The following is a 22211-nucleotide window of genomic DNA, read 5'->3' on the forward strand; positions in this document are numbered from 1 at the left end:
GATGGATTATGGAACAAGGAGTGGCAAGAGCCTAAGCTTGGGGATTCCCATGGCACCCCAAGATAATCTAAGAACACCTAAAAGACAAAGCTTGGGGATGCCCCGGAAGGCATCCCCTCTTTCGTCTACTTCCATCGGTAACTTTACTTGGAGCTATATTTTTATTCATCACATGATATGTGTTTTGCTTGGAGCGTCTTGTATGATTTGAGTCTTTATTTGTTAGTTTTCCACAAACATTCTTGTTGTACACACCTTTTGATAGAGACACACATGATTCGGAAATTGTTAGAATACTCTATGTGCTTCACTTATATCTTTTGAGTTATATAGTTTTTGCTCTAGTGCTTCACTTATATCTTTTAGAGCACGTCGGTGGATTTGTTTTATAGAAACTATTGTTCTCTCATGCTTAACTTATGTTATTTTGGGAGTCCTACAAAACAGCATGGTAATTTGTTTTAATTATGTTAGGCATTCAAGATTTCTTCTTCTTCTTATGAGTGTGTTGAATACTATGAGAAGTTTGATACTTGATAATTGTTTTGAGATATGGAGATGGTGATATTAGAGTCATGCTAGTTGAGTAGTTGTGAATTTGTGGAATACTTGTGTTAAAGTTTGTGATTCTCGTAGCATGCACGTATGGTGAACCGTTATGTGATGAAGTCGGAGCATGATTTATTTATTGATTGTCTTCCTTATGAGTGGCGGTCGGGGACGAGCGATGGTCTTTTCCTACCAATCTATCCCCCTAGGAGCATGCGCGTAATACTTTGCTTTGATAAATTGTAGATTTTGCAATAAGTATATGAGTTCTTTATGACTAAGGTTGAGTCCATGGATCATACGCACTTTTCTTCCTTCCACCATTGCTAGCCTCTCTAATACCGCGCACCTTTCTCCGGTATCATACACCCACCATATACCTTCCTCAAAACAGCCACCATACCTACCTATCATGGAATTTCCATAGCCATTCCAAGATATATTGCCATGCAACTTTCCACAGTTCCGTTTACTATGACACGCTCCATCATTGTCATATTGCTTTGCATGATTATGTAGTTGACACTGTATTTGTGGCAAAGCCACCGTTCATAATTATTTCATACATGTCACTCTTGATTCATTGCATATCCTGGTACACCGCCGGAGGTATTCACATAGAGTCATATTTTGTTCTAAGTATTGAGTTGTAATTGTTGAGTTGTAAGTAAATAAAAGTGTGATGATCATCATTTTTAGAGCATTGTCCCAAGTGAGGAAAGGATGATGGAGACTATGATTCCCCCACAAGTCGGGATGAGACTCCGGACGAAAAAAGAGGCCATAAAAAATAAGAGAAGGCCAAATAAAAAAATGAGAGAAAAAGAGAGAAGGGACAATGCTACTATCCTTTTACCACACTTATGCTTCAAAGTAGCACCATGATCTTCATAATAGAGAGTCTCCTATGTTATCACTTTCATATACTACTGGGAATTTTTTCATTATAGAACTTGGCTTGTATATTCCAATGACGGGCTTCCTCAAAATGCCCTAGGTCTTCATGAGCAAGCGAGTTGGATGCACACCCACTTAGTTCCTTTTGTTGAACTTTCATATACTTATAGCTCTAGTGCATATATTGCATGGCAATCCCTACTCACTCACATTGATATCTATTGATGGGCATCTCCATAGCCCGTTGATACGCCTAGTTGATGTGAGACTATCTTCCCCTTTTTTGTCTCCTCCACAACCACCATTCTATTGCACCTAAAGTGCTATGTCCATGGCTCACGCTCATGTATTGCGTGGAGATTGAAAAAGTTTGAGAACACCAAAAGTATGAAACAATTGCTTGGCTTGTCATCGGGGTTGTGCATGATTTAAATACTTTGTGTGGTGAAGGCAGAGCATAGCCAGACTATATGATTTTGTAGGGATAACTTTCTTTGGCCATGTTATTTTGAAGAGACATAACTGCTTAGTTAGTGTACTTGAAGTATTATTATTTCTATGTCAATATTGAACTTTTGTCTTGAATCTTTTGGATTTGAATATTCATACCACAATTAAGAAGAATTACATTGAAAATATGCCAAGTAGCATTCCACATCAAAAATTCTGTTTTTATCATTTACCTACTCGAGGATGAGCAGGAATTAAGCTCGGGGATGCTTGATACATCTCCAACGTATCTGTAATTTTTGATTGTTCCATGCTATATTATATTCTATTTTGGACATTATTGGGCTTTATTATACACTTTTATATTATTTTTGGGACTAACCTATTAACCGGAGGCCCAACCCAGAATTCCTGTTTTTTTGCCTATTTTAGGGTTTCGAAGAAAAAGAATATCAAACGGAGTCCAAACGGAATGAAACCTTCGGGAATGTGATTTTCGGAACGAACATGATCCAGAGGACTTGGAGCCTACGTCAAGACATCAATCAGGAGGCCACGAGGTAGGGGGCGCTCCTACCCCCCAGGCGCTCCCTCCACCCTCGTGGGCCCCCTGTTGCTCCATTGACATACCCCTTCCTCCTATATATACCTACGTACCCCCAAACTACCAGATACGGAGCCAAAACCCTAATTCCACCGCCGTAACTTTCTGTATCCACGAGATCCCATCTTGGGGCCTATTCCAGAGCTCCACCGGAGGGGGCATCTGTGACGCCCCAAGACCGGAGCTTTAGATGCCTTCCATGTTTTTCGAGTTTCGTCGGGTGATTTCTTTTGTCTGTTGCATTCATCTTTGCATCTTGAGCATTGCATCATGTCATCATGCCATTTCATTTAAAAAAAACTCAACTAAATAAAATGCATAGATCTTTGATCTATTTAAATTGAGGGAACTCACTTGGTGATTTCTATATAACATATCCTCCCAATACATTAGGGAGCTATATTAAATATTGCATTAATTTGGTTTTAAATATAACACACGCGCAAACAAATCCCATGCCTTTTCTGCTTCGAGTTGACCTCCAAACCTTGTCAATATTTCTTTCTTTGTTTATCGGAGCCCCATTAAAAATCTCAACATTTTTGGACTTTCCCAACCCTCACTTCCTATCCAAACCATTTGAATTAAATCCAAATGCGTTTGAATTTAATTCCTCCCATCTTGCCACTTCTATTTTTCTGTGATCATGCTTATTTTTATGAGTCCAGGAAAATTGTCCTCATGCTCAAATTCTTTTCCCTAAAACCCCTTCTTTTTCCTTTCTCTCTAATTATTTTCGGTTAAAGAAATTAATTAGGGCGAGGGAGAAGAGAGTCCAGCCCAACTGGGCCTCTCATCGGCCCAACCTTCCCCAGCCAAGTCGGCCAATAGGCCCTCCCCCGCGGCCCACCTAGGCCAGCCGGCCTCTTTTGCCCCTCCTTGGCCCGCACCCCTCTAACCCTAGCCTCTCTCAGACCCCTGGGATCTCCCTCGTCCATAGCCCTCGTCTCCCTCCAGGCCGCCGCTCGCGCACGCAGCCAGTGCCAGGAGCCCGATCCCCTCGATCTCTCTCCCCATCTCATCCGCTCGTTTTTCTCCCTCGTCTCCCACCTCACGCACCAGAGAGGAGCTCACGCATCGCCATGCCCCTGCTCTCGGTCTTCCTCGCTGGCCTCTCCTCTCCTGCACCTCGTTCCCGACACCGGCAAGCCTGCGCCGCCGCCGCCGAGCTCCACCAGGACCACGCCGGCCCTTCCTCCTCCACATCGTACCTCTGCTCCGCACCGCCACCGTCGGCCATGGCCTCCCTCCTCCCGAGCCTGACCTCGTTTCCACCGTTCTCGCCTGTTCGTCACGCGCCTGCAACGCTCGGCCTCCTGCCCGAGTCCAGGCCGCCGCCGCGCCTTCTTGCCTCCTCCGCCCCAAGTTCGTCGCCGTCCTCACCCATCTCCGGCCAGCCCGACGCCCACGGACCGGATCCGCCCTTCCCCGCCATCTCTTCATGCCACCGGAGTCCCAGCGCTGCCGCCGCGAGTACCTAGCACCGCCTGCTTTTGCTGTTCTGCTCGGGAACGAGCGAGCGGGCCTGGCGCACCTGAAGCGCCTCCATGGATCACTTGCCCGACGCGTGGGCTGTGCCCTTCCCCCTGTACAAGCGGCTGCACCTCGTCATGTTTCTGTCCAATGCCGCAAGTCCGAGACCGCCCCGAACCACGTCGTCTCGCCAGATCATCAAGACCATCTCGGTTTTCGCAAGTACCTCTATGCCCGAAGGCATTGGATGCATCAAGTTCCACTACCATCGCAAAACCCGAGATGAAGTACCCCTACAGTTCATCGAGACCGGCAGATCACAGAATCGTCCTGGATATCGTCAAGTACCACGACGACCCTCGAAGAGTTCGGGTTCGTCAAGTTCGACTACCGTGGCGTGAACCACTACTCCCACGGCGACGTGTGTATCACTACCGTCGACCCTCCAAGACCCCGTGGATGTCAAGGTCCTCGCCGTGATCCCGAACATCTACAGACAACTTGTGCGACTAAGAACGTGAACAACGACCGTCGCTGAAGACCCGGATAGCAAAACGTCAAGTACCTATGGCCGAAGAACGCCAAGTACCCCGACGCCCGACATCAAGAACAACTACCGCCGTCGCGAGAACGCCTACTTCCCTCTACGAACATGATCCGTTCCGATAAGGCATGCTTCGAAAGGTATAACCATCGACATGCCCGTCCGTGGACAGAATGCATGTTATGTGATACGAGATGAACCCCATGTTTGCAGCGTGCCCATTTGTTACGTGCACGACCCTTGGTTGCCATGCCGCCGACACATGGGATACCCGATAATCCGGGAGCGCCCCACCATCTTTATACACATCCGCACACTTGCTTCTTTTGCACCGATATCGCTGTGAGCCACCGGTACCGACTTGCCGTGGCATCATTTTCGGATTCGTTACCATGTCACCATTCCCGTTTCGCCGCCATGGCACCCCTTTTCTTTCCACCACGGTGACAAATGCTTCATAATACTCTTGAAAACTTTTAATAAAAATTGCATAAAACTTGCTCATGTCATCCGCATCATGATAACAACAATTAAAATGTTAAATTGTTGTTGCTAAATTACTAATGCATTTGGGGATTTACCGAAATTGTTGTTCGTTGCTTCCGGCCTCATTTAAACTTGACTAGATAGGTAGTTTTATTATGCTTCACCCTCTTGCCATGTTAATCAACATTTAATCTTGTTGGGTACATAAACGAGAGAGAACAAAATAAGTCATGTGGTGTTTTCTTCAATATGCAACTCCGTTGCATATTGAGCTCCACTTAATTTGTAGTGTGGTTTGTTGCTCTTTGACATGCCATGCCATGCATCATTAAATTGGACATGCATCATACTTGATGTGCATCCTGCCATGTTCATGTCGTGGTTGTTTACTATGTTGTTTGCTTCATTTCGGTGTTGCTTCTTCGGGTTAGATCCGGTAACTTCGCGTTGTGAGGATACGTTGGCTACGTCCGTTTGTCTTCTTCATGGACTCGTTCTTCTTCCTTGCGGGATTTCACGCAAGATGACCATACCCTCGAAATCACTTCTATCTTTGCTTGCTAGTTGCTCGCTCTTTTGGTATGCCTATGCTGCGATACCTACCACTTGCTTATCATGCCTCCCATATTGTTAAACCAAGCCTCTAACCCACCTTGTCCTAGCAAACCGTTGATTGGCTATGTTACCGCTTTGCTCAGCCCCTCTTATAGCGTTGTTAGTTGCAGGTGAAGATTGAAGTTTGTTCCTTGTTGGAATAGGGAGATGTTGTTCCTTGTTGGAACATGTTTACTTGTTGGGATATCACATTATATGTTATTTAATTAATGCATCTATATACTTGGTAAAGGGTGGAAGGCTCGGCCTTATGCCTGGTGTTTTGTTCCATTCTTGCCGCCCTAGTTTCAGTCATATCGTTGTTATGTTCCCGGATTTTGCGTTCCTTACGCGGTTGGGTTATAATGGGAACCCCTTGACAGTTTGCTTTGAATAAAACTCCTCCAGCAAGGCCCAACATTGGTTTTACCATTTGCCACCTAGCCTTTTTTCCCTTGGGTTAGGCCAGCCCAAGGGTCATCTTTATTTTAACCCCCCCCCCCTGGCCAGTGCTTGTCTAAGTGTTGGTCCGAAATAGAGCCACTTGCGGCGCCACCTCGAGGAAACTTGAGGGCTGGTTTTAGCTGTACGTAGTGTTCATCCGGTGTTGCCCTGAGAACGAGATATGTGCAGCTCCCATCAGGATGTCGGCGCATCGGGCGGTCTTGCTGGACTTGTTTTACCATTGTAGAGGATGTCCCTTAGAACCGGGATACCGAGTCTGATCGGAATGTCTCGGGAGGAGGTCTATTCCTTCATTGACCGTGAGAGCTTGTCATGGGCTAAGTTGGGACACCCCTGCAGGGTTTTGAACTTTCGAAAGCCATGCCCACGGTTATGGGCAGATGGGAATTTGTTAATGTCCGGTTGTAGAAAACCTGAAGTTGACCTTAATTAAAATGCATCAACCGCGTGCGTAACCGTGATGGTTTCTTTCCGGCGGAGTCCGGGAAGTGAACACGGTGTTGGAGTTATGCTTGACGTAGGTTGTTCTAGGATCACTTCTTGATCATAGTTTCACGATCGTGCTTTGCCTCCTCTTCTCGCTCTCTTTTGCGAACAGGTTAGCCACCAGATATGCTAGTCGCTTGCTGCAGCTCCACCTCATACCTTTTACCTTACCCATAAGCTTAAATAGTCTTGATCGCGAGGGTGCGAGATTGCTGAGTCCCCGTGGCTCACAGATACTTCCAAAACCAGCTTGCAGGTGCCGATGAGTCCGTGCAGATGACGCAACCAAGCTCAGGAGGAGCTCGATGAAGATCTTGCCCTTTGTGTTGTTTCGTTCTAGTTGATCAGTAGTGGAGCCCAGTTGGGGTCGATCGGGGACCCTGTCGCTTTTGGGGTTCTTCTTTTATTTTGGTTCCGTAGTCGGACCTTGATTGTATTTGGATGATGTAATGCTTTATTCATGTATTGTGTGAAGTGGCGATTGTAAGCCAACTATGTATCTCTTTCCCTTATGTGTTACATGGGTTGTGTGAAGATTACCTCATTTGCGACATTGCTTTCAATGCGGTTATGCCTCTAAGTCGTGCTTCGACACGTGGGAGATATAGCCGCATCGAGGGCGTTACAAGTTGGTAATCAGAGCCTTCCCCGACCTTAGGAGCCCCCCTGCTTGATCGAATTAGCTGACGTTGTTGAGTCTAGAAAAATGTTTTGAGTCATTTAGGAATTATATATCGGAGAGTTTAGGAATTCTTTTTACTCCCCAGTCCCTTCATCGCTCTGGTAAGGCATCCTGACGTAGAGTTTTGACTCTTCTCTTCTCAAATTTCACAAAAATTTTAGGATCACGCGGGTATCTTGGAATCGTTCCGATGGTTTTGTGACGAGAACATTGTCTTGGTGCCTCCTGTCAGGGGTTTTGTGGCAGTGTCCCGGGGAGTTGAGCTCCGAGGTGTTGTCGTCACAATTTTATCGTTGCAGTTCTGGAATACCTGAGTTTAGTTTCGCCGACATCGAAAATCTCTTTTATGCAGTTGTTGGTGAGATAACCTCGACGCCACCCAGTACTGGGGCGGGAGTTCAGGAGTATCGCCATAACTTGTATAACGGATGTTTTTCGAAGGTTGAGGTAGATGGTTTCCGAAGTTTTTCTCGGTTATGTGTTGAAGGATGGATACAGCTGGATGTAGGATTTGCTAGATTTGGGTGAGATATTATGCTTCCCCTGTATCCCCAACACCTGATTGCATAACCGGAAAGGTTCGGGAGTTTCATAGGTGGGAATTCAAGTAGCTCGTAGGATATCTTTCCCACATATGTATGATATGAAATTGGGGTTCGACGTCTAGTGGTCCGCCTATTCACGGTTGGTTTTACAGTGGTCTCGTTGTGTCTTAAAGAGTCCTTGGCTATGCCGACTCGGGGACGCTTCGTATGTCATGTGCACTGCCTTGTACATGATGGTGTTGTACGATTGAGCCCGTGTAGGCCCCACCACGAAAACTTCGGACGAAATCTCTATCATATGTTTGTTCCGGCTTATTCTGCAAGCCAATCCTTGTTTTGTTTTGAGTTGTGGTATTTGAGTTGCTTCAAAGTCAAATGTTGATTCCATACCTTCCCCAAATGGTGTTCTCATACTCCGATGTGAATACCAATCCTTCTTGATCATCAAGAGTGTCATGTCAATCATTTTCACTCGGCGTGTTTTTTTTTCTCTTCAAGTAGATCCGATCTTTTCAGTATCCGCAAGATTCAATCTCAGCTTTCTCAATGGTGTTCGTTTCATCCATCCCAAGTTGCCTTTGTTTTTCCCGCCCTCCCTCCCTTGTTTTCTTCGAGGACTCGGAATTCTTAATCGAGTATCCTTTTATTCATATGAAGTCTCTCCATTCTTTTCCGGCAATGTTCTTATCCGGAGATTCTCAGGAAGATGATTACAGAGCATCTAGTTCATCATTCTTCGTTCTCTTTTATCTGATGAATTCACATCAAGCTTTGGTGTTGATTATATCCTTTTTTCCTCGTTTCAAATACCTTCTCATGCCGGTGCACCTCATATTCATTCACTTCTCGCTATTTAATTGTTCCGGAGTGCCAAAGATATCTCAAAGATTCATGTTTTCCACTCTACATTCATTCAAGATCTTCGTGGTTGTTATCTCACTCAAGTCATTTAATTCAACCGGTGCAATCTCTCTTTTCAAGTAATCGTTCAACGGTGTTTTCTTTTGAGTGGGCCCTAACACATAGGTCTTTTCCCAGGATCTTACCTGACTCTTCTTATTTTCCCGGAGGTATTCTCAAATTCCTTTCGAAGTTTGACGTAAGAATGATTTATCATCAGTCAAATGTTTTCTCCAAGATCTTTCAAATTCTTTTCATCGTTGGTTCAACCTCTTTGTTTTGATTCTTCCGGAGTGCCTAAACGATTCTTGATGGTGTTTCTCATCGTCATTCTCATATTTTGAAGACCGAAGAACATTCTTCTTTCAACCTTGCTCCATTCTCTTCATGATTCGTCATTCGAGATTGTTGCCATCCTCTCATAATCGTTTTCGATTGTTAGAATTATTTTCACCCATCAATTCAGGTTTATTTATCCTCAGCTATCAGTTATCATTCTCTAATCTTACTGGTGCATGATTCAAGTTTTCTCTAATCAGCTCGTGATCTCTTCGTTCTCGTGGATCTAAATTCCCTCAAGCACCTTCGTGCATTTGATAATTCTTCCCGGTGTTTCTTTATTTTTCTTCTTCGTTCATTTTCAATTCTTACGGTGGTTCTTTCAAGAGTTCCTCTTCCCTCATTTATCATATCAATTTATTTGTTATTTCAATCCTACCGGTGGTGCATTGAAGACCTTCCCAAGTTTGCGCTATATCTATCTTAATCCTTTCAACGAGAATAAGTAGTATGCCAAATGCATTGCTTGTCATCAATTTAATTGATGAAGGATGAGCATAACATAATTCTTATTCTTGATTCACCCAAATGTTTAATTTCCTATTCTGGAGGCTAATCAAATTCTCGGTTTCATTTGTTTCGTGTTTCTTTCCCGGAGTTCCAAGCTCTAATTGTCACGGAGATCCATCTAAATCATTACAAGGTTTCACCTTGTGTTTTCAACTTCTCTTTCTTTTCGTTATCTTTTGTTTACCGGAGTTCTTCATGAAGGTTCTACATGATGGTTCATTAAGGATTTATATCCCTTCTTGAAACGTTCATCAACTTTCTTTTCAGAGGAGCTCAAGCTTTCTTCATATTGTAATCCGGAGTGCATTTCTGTCTACCGTATCATTGGAGGTGGTATTATGTCATTCTTGATAATTTGACTTCATGTTTTCATGATTCACATGTTGTCAAGATTGGGATATTTTAAATCCATCAATCTCGTCGTTGGAGCTATCTTGGGTTATATTTCACCTAAAGCCTTCCCTAAGGATTGTTGCTATCTATGGTGTTTATAAATGATCCAAGTTCTTCATTTATCCTCCCGATGAAATAAGTTTTCTCGTCTCCTTAGTCATATCAATCCAACTCATTTTCCCGTGAGTGGCAGGTTGTCACCTCATAATTTGAGATGTATTCCATAAGACCATATCAAGCTTATTCTTTTCATTGTTGGTTTTCCAACAATCCGTTCTAGCTTTTGTTGTAAGCGTGCTTCCTCGAGTTCTGTTTCCCTTCGTTCATCCCATTCCATTCTTACTTTTGTTCTGGAGGCCTTGTGATGTTGCTCTTTTCAGCCCATCTTTTCGTTTTGTCAGGATCGTGTTCTTTTCTTGGTTTACACATTTAACCGGAGTGTTGTGCCCTTTTACTCAAGTCCTTTTCATCCTGTCAAGTCTTGCATCACTTCTCAACCGGAGTGCTACCCGAATCGGTTCTTTCTTTTCCACTTTTCCTAACGTAGTGTTTGTCAACTTTGTTCATCTCCGTTGTTTTCTTTTCTCGAAATGGCTCAACCTTTTCAAGGTTCTTTGGTTTCACTCGTTTGTCAAAGAAGCAACTTAGTTTTACCTTTTCTCTTCCTCTTCTGTTTGCCCTCCGGTGCCGTTCTAGATCTCGGGACGAGATCCTCTTGTAGTGGTGGAGTGTTGTGACGCCCCAAGACCGGAGCTTCAGATGCCTTCCATGTTTTTCGAGTTTCGTCGGGTGATTTCTTTTGTCTGTTGCATTCATCTTTGCATCTTGAGCATTGCATCATGTCATCATGCCATTTCATTTTTTTTAAAAAAACTCAACTAAACAAAATGCATAGATCTTTGATCTATTTAAATTGAGGGAACTCACCTAGTGATTTCTCTATATAACATATCCTCCCAATACATTAGGGAGCTATATTAAATATTTCATTAATTTGGTTTTAAACATAACACACGCGCAAACAAATCCCATGCCTTTTCTGCTTCGAGTTGACCTCCAAACCTTGTCAATATTTCTTTCTTTGTTTATCGGAGCCCCATCAAAAATCTCAACATTTTTGGACTTTCCCAACCCTCACTTCCTATCCAAACCATTTGAATTAAATCCAAATGCGTTTGAATTTAATTCCTCCCATCTTGCCACTTCTATTTTTCTGTGATCATGCTTATATTTATGAGTCCAGGAAAATTGTCCTCATGCTCATATTCTTTTCCCTAAACCCCCTTCTTTTTCCTTTCTCTCTAATTCTTTTAGGTTAAAGAAATTAATTAGGGAGAGGGAGAAGAGAGTCCAGCCCAACTGGGCCTCTCATCGGCCCAACCTTCCCCAGCCAAGTCGGCCAATAGGCCCTCCCCCGCGGCCCACCTAGGCCAGCCGGCCTCTTTTGCCCCTCCTTGGCCCGCACCCCTCTAACCCTAGCCTCTCTCAGACCCCTGGGATCTCCCTCGTCCATAGCCCTCGTCTCCCTCCAAGCCGTCGCTCGCGCACGCAGCCAGTGCCAGGAGCCAGATCCCCTCGATCTCTCTCCCCATCTCCTCCGCTCATTTTTCTCCCTCGTCTCCCACCTCACACACCAGAGAGGAGCTCACGCATCGCCATGCCCCTGCTCTCGGTCTTCCTCGCTGGCCTCTCCTCTCCTACACCTCGTTCCCGTGCCGGCAAGCCTGCGCCGCCGCCGCCGAGCTCCACCAGGACCACGCCGGCCCTTCCTCCTCCACACCGTACCTCTGCTCCGCACCGCCACCCTCGGCCATGGCCTCCCTCCTCCCGAGCCTGACCTCGTTTCCACCGTTGTCGCCTGTTCGTCACGCGCCTGCAACGCTCGGCCTCCTGCCCGAGTCCAGGCCGCCGCCGCGCCTTCTTGCCTCCTCCGCCCCAAGTTCGTCACCGTCCTCACCCATCTCCGGCCAGCCCCGACGCCCACAGACCGGATCCGCCCTTCCCCGCCATCTCTCCATGCCACTGGAGTCCCAGCGCTGCCACTGCGAGTACCTAGCACCGCCTGCTTTTGCCGTTCTGCTCGGGAACGAGCGAGCGAGCCTGTCGCACCTAAAGCGCCTCCATGGATCACTTGCCCGACGCGTGGGCTGTGCCCTTCCCCCTGTACAAGCGGCTGCACCTCGTCATGTTTCTGTCCTATGCCACAAGTCCGAGACCGCCCCGAACCACGTCGTCTCGCCGGATCATCAAGATCATCTCGGTTTTCGCAAGTACCTCTACGCCCGAAGGCATTGGATGCATCAAGTTCCACTACCGTCGCAAAACCTGAGATAAATTACCCCTACAGTTCATTGAGACCGGCGGATCACAAAATCGTCCTGGATATCGTCAAGTACCACGACGACCCTCGAAGAGTTCGGGTTCGTCAAGTTTGACTACCGTGGCGTGAACCACTACTCCCACGACGACGTGTGTATCACCACCGTCGACCCTCCAAGACCCCGTGGATGTCAAGTTCCTCGCCGTGATCCCGAACATCTACAGACAACTTGTGCGACTAAGAACGTGAACAACGACCGTCGCCGAAGACCCGGATAGCAAAACGTCAAGTACCTATGACCGAAGAACGCCAAGTACCCCGACGCCCGACGTCAAGAACAACTACCGCTGTCGCGAGAATGCCTACTTCCCTCTACGAACTTGATCCATTCTGATAAGGCACGCTTCGAAAGGTATAACCATCGACACGACCGTCCGTGGACCGAATGCATGTTATGTGATACGAGATGAACCCCGTGTTTGCAGCGTGCCCGTTTGTTACGTGCACGACCCTTGGTTGCCATGCCGCCGACACATGGGACACTTGGTAATCCGGGAGCGCCCCACCATCTTTATACACATCTGCACACTTGCTTCTTTTGCACCGATATCGCCGTGAGCCACCGGTACCGACTTGTTGCCGTGGCATCATTTTCGGATTCGTTACCATGGCACCATTCCCGTTTCGCCGCCATGGCACCCCTTTTCTTTCTACCACGGTGACAAATGCTTCATAATGCTCTTGTAAACTTTTAATAAAAATTGCATAAAACTTGCTCATGTCATCCGCATCATGATAACAACAATTAAAATGTTAAATTGTTGTTGCTAAATTACTAATGCATTTGGGGATTTACCGAAATTGTTGTTCGTTGCTTCCGGCCTCATTTAAACTTGACTAGATAGGTAGTTTTATTATGCTTCACCCTCTTGCCATGTTAATCAACATTTAATCTTGTTGGGTACATAAACGAGAGAGAACTAAATAAGTCATGTGGTGTTTTCTTCAATATGCAACTCCGTTGCATATTGAGCTCCACTTAATTTGTAGTGTGGTTTGTTGCTCTTTGCCATGCCATGCCATGTATCATTAAATCGGACATGCATCATACTTGATTGTGCATCCTGCCATGTTCATGTCGTGGTTGTTTACTATGTTGTTTGCTTCTTTCCGGTGTTGCTTCTTCGGGTTAGATCCGGTAACGTCGCGTTGTGAGGATACGTTGGCTACGTCCGTTTGTCTTCTTCATGGACTCGTTCTTCTTCCTTGCGGGATTTCAGGCAAGATGACCATACCCTCGAAATCACTTCTATCTTTGCTTGCTAGTTGCTCGCTCTTTTGCTATGCCTATGCTGCGATACCTACCACTTGCTTATCATGCCTCCCATATTGTTAAACCAAGCCTCTAACCCACCTTGTCCTAGCAAACCGTTGTTTGGCTATGTTACCGCTTTGCTCAGCCCCTCTTATAGCGTTGTTAGTTGCAGGTGAAGATTGAAGTTGTCCTGTTGAACAGGAGATGTTGTTCCTTGTTGGAACATGTTTACTTGTTGGGATATCACAATATATCTTATTTAATTAATGCATCTATATACTTGGTAAAGGGTGGAAGGCTCGGCCTTATGCCTGGTGTTTTGTTCCACTCTTGCCGCCCTAGTTTCCGTCATATCGGTGTTATGTTCCCGGATTTTCCGTTCCTTACGCGGTTGGGTTATAATGGGAACTCCTCGACAGTTCGCTTTGAATAAAACTCCTCCAGCAAGGCCCAACCTTGGTTTTACCATTTGCCACCTAGCCTTTTTCCCTTGGGTTAGGCCAGCCCAAGGGTCATCTTTATTTTAACCCCCCCGGGCCAGTGCTTGTCTAAGTGTTGGTCCGAAATAGAGCCACTTGCGGCGCCACCTCGAGGAAACTTGAGGGCTGGTTTTAGCTGTACGTAGTGTTCATCCGGTGTTGCCCTGAGAACGAGATATGTGCAGCTCCCATCAGGATGTCGGCGCATCGGGCGGTCTTGCTGGACTTGTTTTACCATTGTCGAGGATGTCTTGTAGAACCGGGATACCGAGTCTGATCGGAATGTCTCGGGAGGAGGTCTATTCCTTCGTTGACCGTGAGAGCTTGTCATGGGCTAAGTTGGGACACCCCTGCAGGGTTTTGAACTTTCGAAAGCCGTGCCCGCGGTTATGGGCAGATGGGAATTTGTTAATGTCCGATTGTAGAAAACCTGAAGTTGACCTTAATTAAAATGCATCAACCGCGTGTGTAACCGTGATGGTCTCTTTCCGGCAGAGTCCGGGAAGTGAACACGGTGTTGGAGTTATGCTTGACGTAGGTTGTTCTAGGATCACTTCTTGATCATAGTTTCACGATCGTGCTTTGCCTCCTCTTCTCGCTCTCTTTGCGAATAGGTTAGCCACCAGATATGCTAGTCGCTTGCTGCAGCTCCACCTCATACCTTTTACCTTACCCATAAGCTTAAATAGTCTTGATCGCGAGGGTGCGAGATTGCTGAGTCCCCGTGGCTCACAGATACTTCCAAAACCAGCTTGCAGGTGCCGATGAGTCCGTGCAGATGACGCAACCAAGCTCAGGAGGAGCTCGATGAAGATCTTGTCCTTTGTGTTGTTTCGTTCTAGTTGATCAGTAGTGGAGCCCAGTTGGGGTCGATCGGGGACCTTGTCGCTTTTGGGGTTCTTCTTTTATTTTGGTTCCGTAGTCGGACCTTGATTGTATTGGATGATGTAATGCTTTATTCATGTATTGTGTGAAGTGGCGATTGTAAGCCAACTATGTATCTCTTTCCCTTATGTGTTACATGGGTTGTGTGAAGATTACCTCACTTGCGACATTGCTTTCAATGCGGTTATGCCTCTAAGTCGTGCTTCGACACGTGGGAGATATAGCCGCATCGAGGGCGTTACAAGTTGGTAATCAGAGCCTTCCCCGACCTTAGGAGCCCCCTGCTTGATCGAATTAGCTGACGTTGTTGAGTCTAGAAAAATGTTTTGAGTCATTTAGGAATTATATATCGGAGAGTTTAGGAATTCTTTTTACTCCCCAGTCCCTTCATCGCTCTGGTAAGGCATCCTGACGTAGAGTTTTGACTCTTCTCTTCTCAAATTTCACTAAAAAATTTTAGGATCACGCGGGTATCTTGGAATCGTTCCGATGGTTTTGTGACGAGAACATTGTCTTGGTGCCTCCTGTCAGGGGTTTTGTGGCAGTGTCCCGGGGAGTTGAGCTCCGAGGTGTTGTCGTCACAATTTTATCGTTGCAGTTCTGGAATACCTGAGTTTAGTTTCGCCGACATCGAAAATCTCTTTTATGCAGTTGTTGGTGAGATAACCTCGACGCCACCCAGTACTGGGGCGGGAGTTCGGGAGTATCGCCATAACTTGTATAACGGATGTTTTTCGAAGGTTGAGGTAGATGGTTTCCGAAGTTTTCTCGGTTATGTGTTGAAGGATGGATACAGCTGGATGTAGGATTTGCTAGATTTGGGTGAGATATTATGCTTCCCCTGTATCCCCAACACCTGATTGCATAACCGGAAAGTTCGGGAGTTTCATAGGTGGGAATTCAAGTAGCTCTTAGGATATCTTTCCGACAGATGTATGATATGAAATTGGGGTTCGACGTCTAGTGGTCCGCCTATTCACGGTTGGTTTTACAGTGGTCTCGTTGTGTCTTAAAGAGTCCTTGGCTATGCCGACTCGGGGACGCTTCATATGTCATGTGCACTGCCTTGTACATGATGGTGCTGCACGATCGAGCCCGTGTAGGCCCCACCACGAAAACTTCGGACGAAATCTCTATCATATGTTTGTTCCGGCTTATTCTGCAAGCCAATCCTTGTTTTGTTTTGAGTTGTGGTATTTGAGTTGCTTCAAAGTCAAATGTTGATTCCATAACTTCCCCAAATGGTGTTCTCATACTCCGATGTGAATACCAATCCTTCTTGATCATCAAGAGTGTCATGTCAATCATTTTCACCCGGCGTGTTTTTTTCTCTTCAAGTGGATCCGATCTTTTCAATATCCGCAAGATTCAATCTCAGCTTTCTCAACGGTGTTCGTTTCATCCATCCCAAGTTGCCTTTGTTTTTCCCGCCCTCCCTCCCTTGTTTTCTTCGAGGACTCGAAATTCTTAATCAAGTATCCTTTTATTCATATGAAGTCTCTCCATTCTTTTCCGGCAATGTTCTTATCCGGTGATTCTCAGGAAGATGCTAACGGAGCATCTAGTTCATCATTCTTCGTTCTCTTTTATCTGATGAATTCAAATCAAGCTTTGGTGTTGATCATATCCTTTTTTCCTCGCTTCAAATACCTTCTCATGCCGGTGCACCTCATATTTATTCACTTCTCGCTATTTAATTGTTCCTGAGTGCCCAAGATATCTCGAAGATTCGTGTGTTTCCAATCTGCATTCATTCAAGATCTTCGAGGTTGTTATCTCGCTCAAGTCATTTAATTCAACCGGTGCAATCTCTCTTTTCAAGTAATCGTTCAACGGTGTTTTCTTTTGAGTGGGCCCTAACCCACAGGTCTTTTCCCAGGATCTTACCTGACTCTTCTTAGTTTCCCGGAGGTATTCTCAAATTCCTTTCGAAGTTTGACGTAAGAATGATTTATCATCAGTCAAATGTTTTCTCCAAGATCTTTCAAATTCTTTTCATCGTTGGTTCAACCTCTTCGTTTTGATTCTTCCAGAGTGCCTAAACGATTCTTGATGGTGTTTCTCATCGTCATTCTCATATTTTGAAGACCGAAGAACATTCTTCTTTCAACCTTCCTCCATTCTCTTCATGATTCATCATTCGAGATTGTTGCCATCCTCTCATAATCGTTTTCGATTGTCAGAATTCTTTTCACCCATCCGGAGCAATGCAAGAGTCTTCTCAGTTTGTTATCCGGAGTCCATCAATTCAGGTTTATTTATCCTCAGCTGTCAGTTATCATTCTCTAATCTTACCGGTGCATGATTCAAGTTTTCTCTAATCAGCTCATGATCTCTTCGTTCTCGTGGATCTAAATTCCCTCAAGCACATTCATGCATTTGATAATTCTTCCCGGTGTTTCTTTATTTTTCTTCTTCGTTCATTTTCAATTCTTACGGTGGTTCTTTCAAGAGTTCCTCTTCCTTCATTTATCATATCAATTTATTTGTTATTTCAATCCTACCGGTGGTGCATTGAAGACCTTCCCAAGTTTGCGCTATATCTATCTTAATCCTTTCAACGAGAATAAGTAGTATGCCAAATCCATTGCTTGTCATCAATTTAATTGATGAAGGATGAGCATAACATAATTCGTATTCTTGTTTCACCCAAATGTTTAATTTCCTATTCCGGAGGCTAATCAAATTCTCGGTTTCATTTGTTTCATCTTTCTTTCCCGGAGTTCCAAGCTCTAATTGTCACGGAGATCCATCTAAATCATTACAAGGTATCACCTTGTGTTTTCAACTTCTCTTTCTTTTCGTTATCTTTTGTTTACCGGAGTTCTTCATGAAGGTTCTACATGATGGTTCATCGAGGATTTATATCCCTTCTCGAAACGTTCATCAACTTTATTTTCAGAGGAGCTCAAGCTTTCTTCATATTGTAATCCGGAGTGCATTTCTGTCTACCGTATCATTGGAGGTGGTATTATGTCATTCTTGATAATTTGACTTCATGTTTTCATGATTCACATGTTGTCAAGATTGGGATATTTTAAATCCATCAATCTCGTCGTTGGAGCTATCTTGGGATATATTTCACCTAAAGCCTTCCCTAAGGATTGTTGCTATCTATGGTGTTTATAAATGATCCAAGTTCTTCATTTATCCTCCCGATGAAATAAGTTTTCTCGTCTCCTTAGTCATATCAATCCAACAATTTTTCCCGTGAGTGGCAGGTTGTCACCTCATAATTTGAGATGTATTCCATAAGACCATATCAAGCTTATTCTTTTCGTTGTTGGTTTTCCAACAACTCTGTTCTAGCTTTTGTTGTAAGCGTGCTCCCTCGAGTTCTGTTTCCCTTCATTCATCCCATTCCATTCTTACTTTTGTTCCGGAGGCCTTGTGATGTTGCTCTTTTCAGCCCATCTTTTCGTTTTGTCAGGATCGTGTTCTTTTCTTGGTTTACTCATTTAACCGGAGTGTTGTGCCCTTTTACTCAAGTCCTTTTCATCCTACCAAGTCTTGCATCACTTCTCAACCGGAGTGCTACCCGAATCGGTTCTTTCTTTTCCTCTTTTCCTAACGTAGTGTTTGTCAACTTTGTTCATCTCCGTTGTTTTCTTTTCTCGAAATGGCTTAACCTTTTCAAGGTTCCTTGGTTTCACTCGTTTGTCAAAGAAGCAACTTAGTTTTACCTTTTCTCTTCCTCTTCTGTTTGCCCTCCGGTGTCGTTCTAGATCTCGGGACGAGATCCTCTTGTAGTGGTGGAGTGTTGTGACGCCCCAAGACCGGAGCTTCAGATGCCTTCCATGTTTTTCGAGTTTCGTCGGGTGATTTCTTTTGTCTGTTGCATTCATCTTTGCATCTTGAGCATTGCATCATGTCATCATGCCATTTCATTTTTTAAAAAACCCAACTAAATAAAATGCATAGATCTTTGATCTATTTAAATTGAGGGAACTCACCTGGTGATTTCTCTATATAACATATCCTCCCAATACATTAGGGAGCTATATTAAATATTTCATTAATTTGGTTTTAAACATAACACACGCGCAAACAAATCCCATGCCTTTTCTGCTTCGAGTTGACCTCCAAACCTTGTCAATATTTCTTTCTTTGTTTATCGGAGCCCCATCAAAAATCTCAACATTTTTGAACTTTCCCAACCCTCACTTCCTATCCAAACCATTTGAATTAAATCCAAACGCGTTTGAATTTAATTCCTCCCATCTTGCCACTTCTATTTTTCTGTGATCATGCTTATTTTTATGAGTCCAGGAAAATTGTCCTCATGCTCAAATTCTTTTCCCTAAAACCCTTTCTTTTTCCTTTCTCTCTAATTCTTTTTGGTTAAATAAATTAATTAGGGAGAGGGAGAAGAGAGTCCAGCCCAACTGGGCCTCTCATCGGCCCAACCTTCCCCAGCCAAGTCGGCCAATAGGCCCTCCCCCGCGGCCCACCTAGGCCAGCCGGCCTCTTTTGCCCCTCCTTGGCCCGCACCCCTCTAACCCTAGCCTCTCTCAGACCCCTGGGATCTCCCTCGTCCATAGCCCTCGTCTCCCTCCAGACCGCCGCTCGCGAACGCAGCCAGTGCCAAGAGCCCGATCCCCTCGATCTCTCTCCCCATCTCCTCCGCTCGTTTTTCTCCCTCGTCTCCCACCTCACGCACCAGAGAGGAGCTCACGCATCGCCATGCCCCTGCTCTCGGTCTTCCTCGCTGGCCTCTCCTCTCCTGCACCTCGTTCCCGGCGCCGGCAAGCCTGCGCCGCCGCCGCCGAGCTCCACCAGGACCACGCCGGCCCTTCCTCCACACCGTACCTCTGCTCCGCACCGCCACCCTCGGCCATGGCCTCCCTCCTCCCGAGCCTGACCTCGTTTCCACCGTTCTCGCCTGTTCGTCATGCGCCTGCAACGCTCGGCCTCCTGCCCGAGTCCAGGCCGCGCCGCGCCTTCTTGCCTCCTCCGCCCCAAGTTCGTCGCCGTCCTCACCCATCTCCGGCCAGCCCCGACGCCCACGGACCGGATCCGCCCTTCCCCGCCATCTCTCCATGCCACCGGAGTCCCAGCGTTGCCGCCGCGAGTACCTAGCACCGCCTGCTTTTGTCGTTCTGCTCGGGAACGAGCGAGCGAGCCTGGCACACCTGAAGCGCCTCCATGGATCGCTTGCCCGACGCGTCGGCTGTGCCCTTCCCCCTGTACAAGCGGCTGCACCTCGTCATGTTTCTGTCCAATGCCGCAAGTCCGAGACCGCCCCGAACCACGTCGTCTCGCCGGATCATCAAGACCATCTCGGTTTTCGCAAGTACCTCTACGCCCGAAGGCATTGGATGCATCAAGTTCCACTACGGTCGCAAAACCCGAGATAAAGTACCCCTACAGTTCATCGAGACCGGCAGATCACAATATCGTCCTGGATATCGTCAAGTACCACGACGACCCTCGAAGAGTTCGGGTTCGTCAAGTTTGACTATTGTGGCGTGAACCACTACTCCCATGACGACGTGTGTATCACTACCGTCGACCCTCCAAGACCCCGTGGATGTCAAGTTCCTCGCCGTGATCCCGAACATCTACAAACAACTTGTGCGACTAAGAACGTGAACAACGACCGTCGCCGAAGACCCGCATAGCAAAACGTCAAGTACCTATGACCGAAGAACGCCAAGTACCCCGACGCCTGACGTCAAGAACAACTACCGCTGTCGCGAGAATGCCTACTTCCCTCTACGAACTTGATCCGTTCTGATAAGGCACGCTTCGAAAGGTATAACCATCGACACGACCGTTCGTGGACCGAATGCATGTTATGTGATACGAGATGAACCCCGTGTTTGTAGCGTGCCCGTTTGTTACGTGCACGACCCTTGGTTGCCATGCCGCCGACACATGGGACACCTGGTAATCCGGGAGCGCCCCACCATCTTTATACACATCTGCACACTTGCTTCTTTTGCACCGATATCGCCGTGAGCCACCGGTACCGACCTGTTGTCGTGGCATCATTTTCGGATTCGTTACCATGACACCATTCCTGTATCGCCGCCATGGCACCCCTTTTCTTTCCACCATGGTGACAAATGCTTCATAATGCTCTTGTAAACTTTTAATAAAAATTGCATAAAACTTGCTCATGTCATCCGCATCATGATAACAACAATTAAAATGTTAAATTGTTGTTGCTAAATTACTAATGCATTTGGGGATTTACCGAAATTGTTGTTCGTTGCTTCCGGCCTCATTTAAACTTGACTAGATAGGTAGTTTTATTATGCTTCACCCTCTTGCCATGTTGATCAACATTTAATCTTGTTGGGTACATAAACGAGAGAGAACTAAATAAGTCATGTGGTGTTTTCTTCAATATGCAACTCCATTGCATATTGAGCTCCACTTAATTTGTAGTGTGGTTTGTTGCTCTTTGCCATGCCATGCCATGTATCATTAAATCGGACATGCATCATACTTGATTGTGCATCCTGCCATGTTCATGTCGTGGTTGTTTACTATATTATTTGCTTCTTTTCGGTGTTGCTTCTTCGGGTTAGATCCAGTAACTTCGCGTTGTGAGGATACGTTGGCTACGTCCGTTTGTCTTCTTCATGGACTCGTTCTTCTTCCTTGCGGGATTTCAGGCAAGATGACCATACCCTCAAAATCACTTTTATCTTTGTTTGCTAGTTGCTCGCTCTTTTGCTATGCCTATGCTGCGATACCTACCACTTGCTTATCATGCCTCCCATATTGTTAAACCAAGCCTCTAACCCACCTTGTCCTAACAAACTGTTGATTGACTATGTTACCGCTTTGCCCAGCCCCTCTTATAGTGTTGTTAGTTGAAGGTGAAGATTGAAGTTTGTTTCTTGTTGGAACAGGGAGATGTTGTTCCTTGTTGGAACATGTTTACTTGTTGGGATATCACATTATATCTTATTTAATTAATGCATCTATATACTTGATAAAGGGTGGAAGGCTCGGCCTTATGCCTGGTGTTTTGTTCCACTCTTGCCGCCCTAGTTTCCGTCATATCGGTGTTATGTTCCCGGATTTTGCGTTCCTTACGCGGTTGGGTTATAATGGGAACGCTTGACAGTTCGCTTTGAATAAAACTCCTCTAGCAAGGCCCAACATTGGTTTTACCATTTGCCACCTAGCCTTTTTTCCCTTGGTTTAGGCCAGCCCAAGGGTCATCTCTATTTTAACACCCCCCCGGGCCAGTGCTTGTCTAAGTGTTGGTCCGAAATAGAGCCACTTGCGGCGCCACCTCGAGGAAACTTGAGGGCTGGTTTTAGCTGTACGTAGTGTTC

This window comes from Triticum aestivum, chromosome 1A (assembly GCF_018294505.1).
Source record: "Triticum aestivum cultivar Chinese Spring chromosome 1A, IWGSC CS RefSeq v2.1, whole genome shotgun sequence".
Classification (NCBI taxonomy): Eukaryota; Viridiplantae; Streptophyta; class Magnoliopsida; order Poales; family Poaceae; genus Triticum; species Triticum aestivum.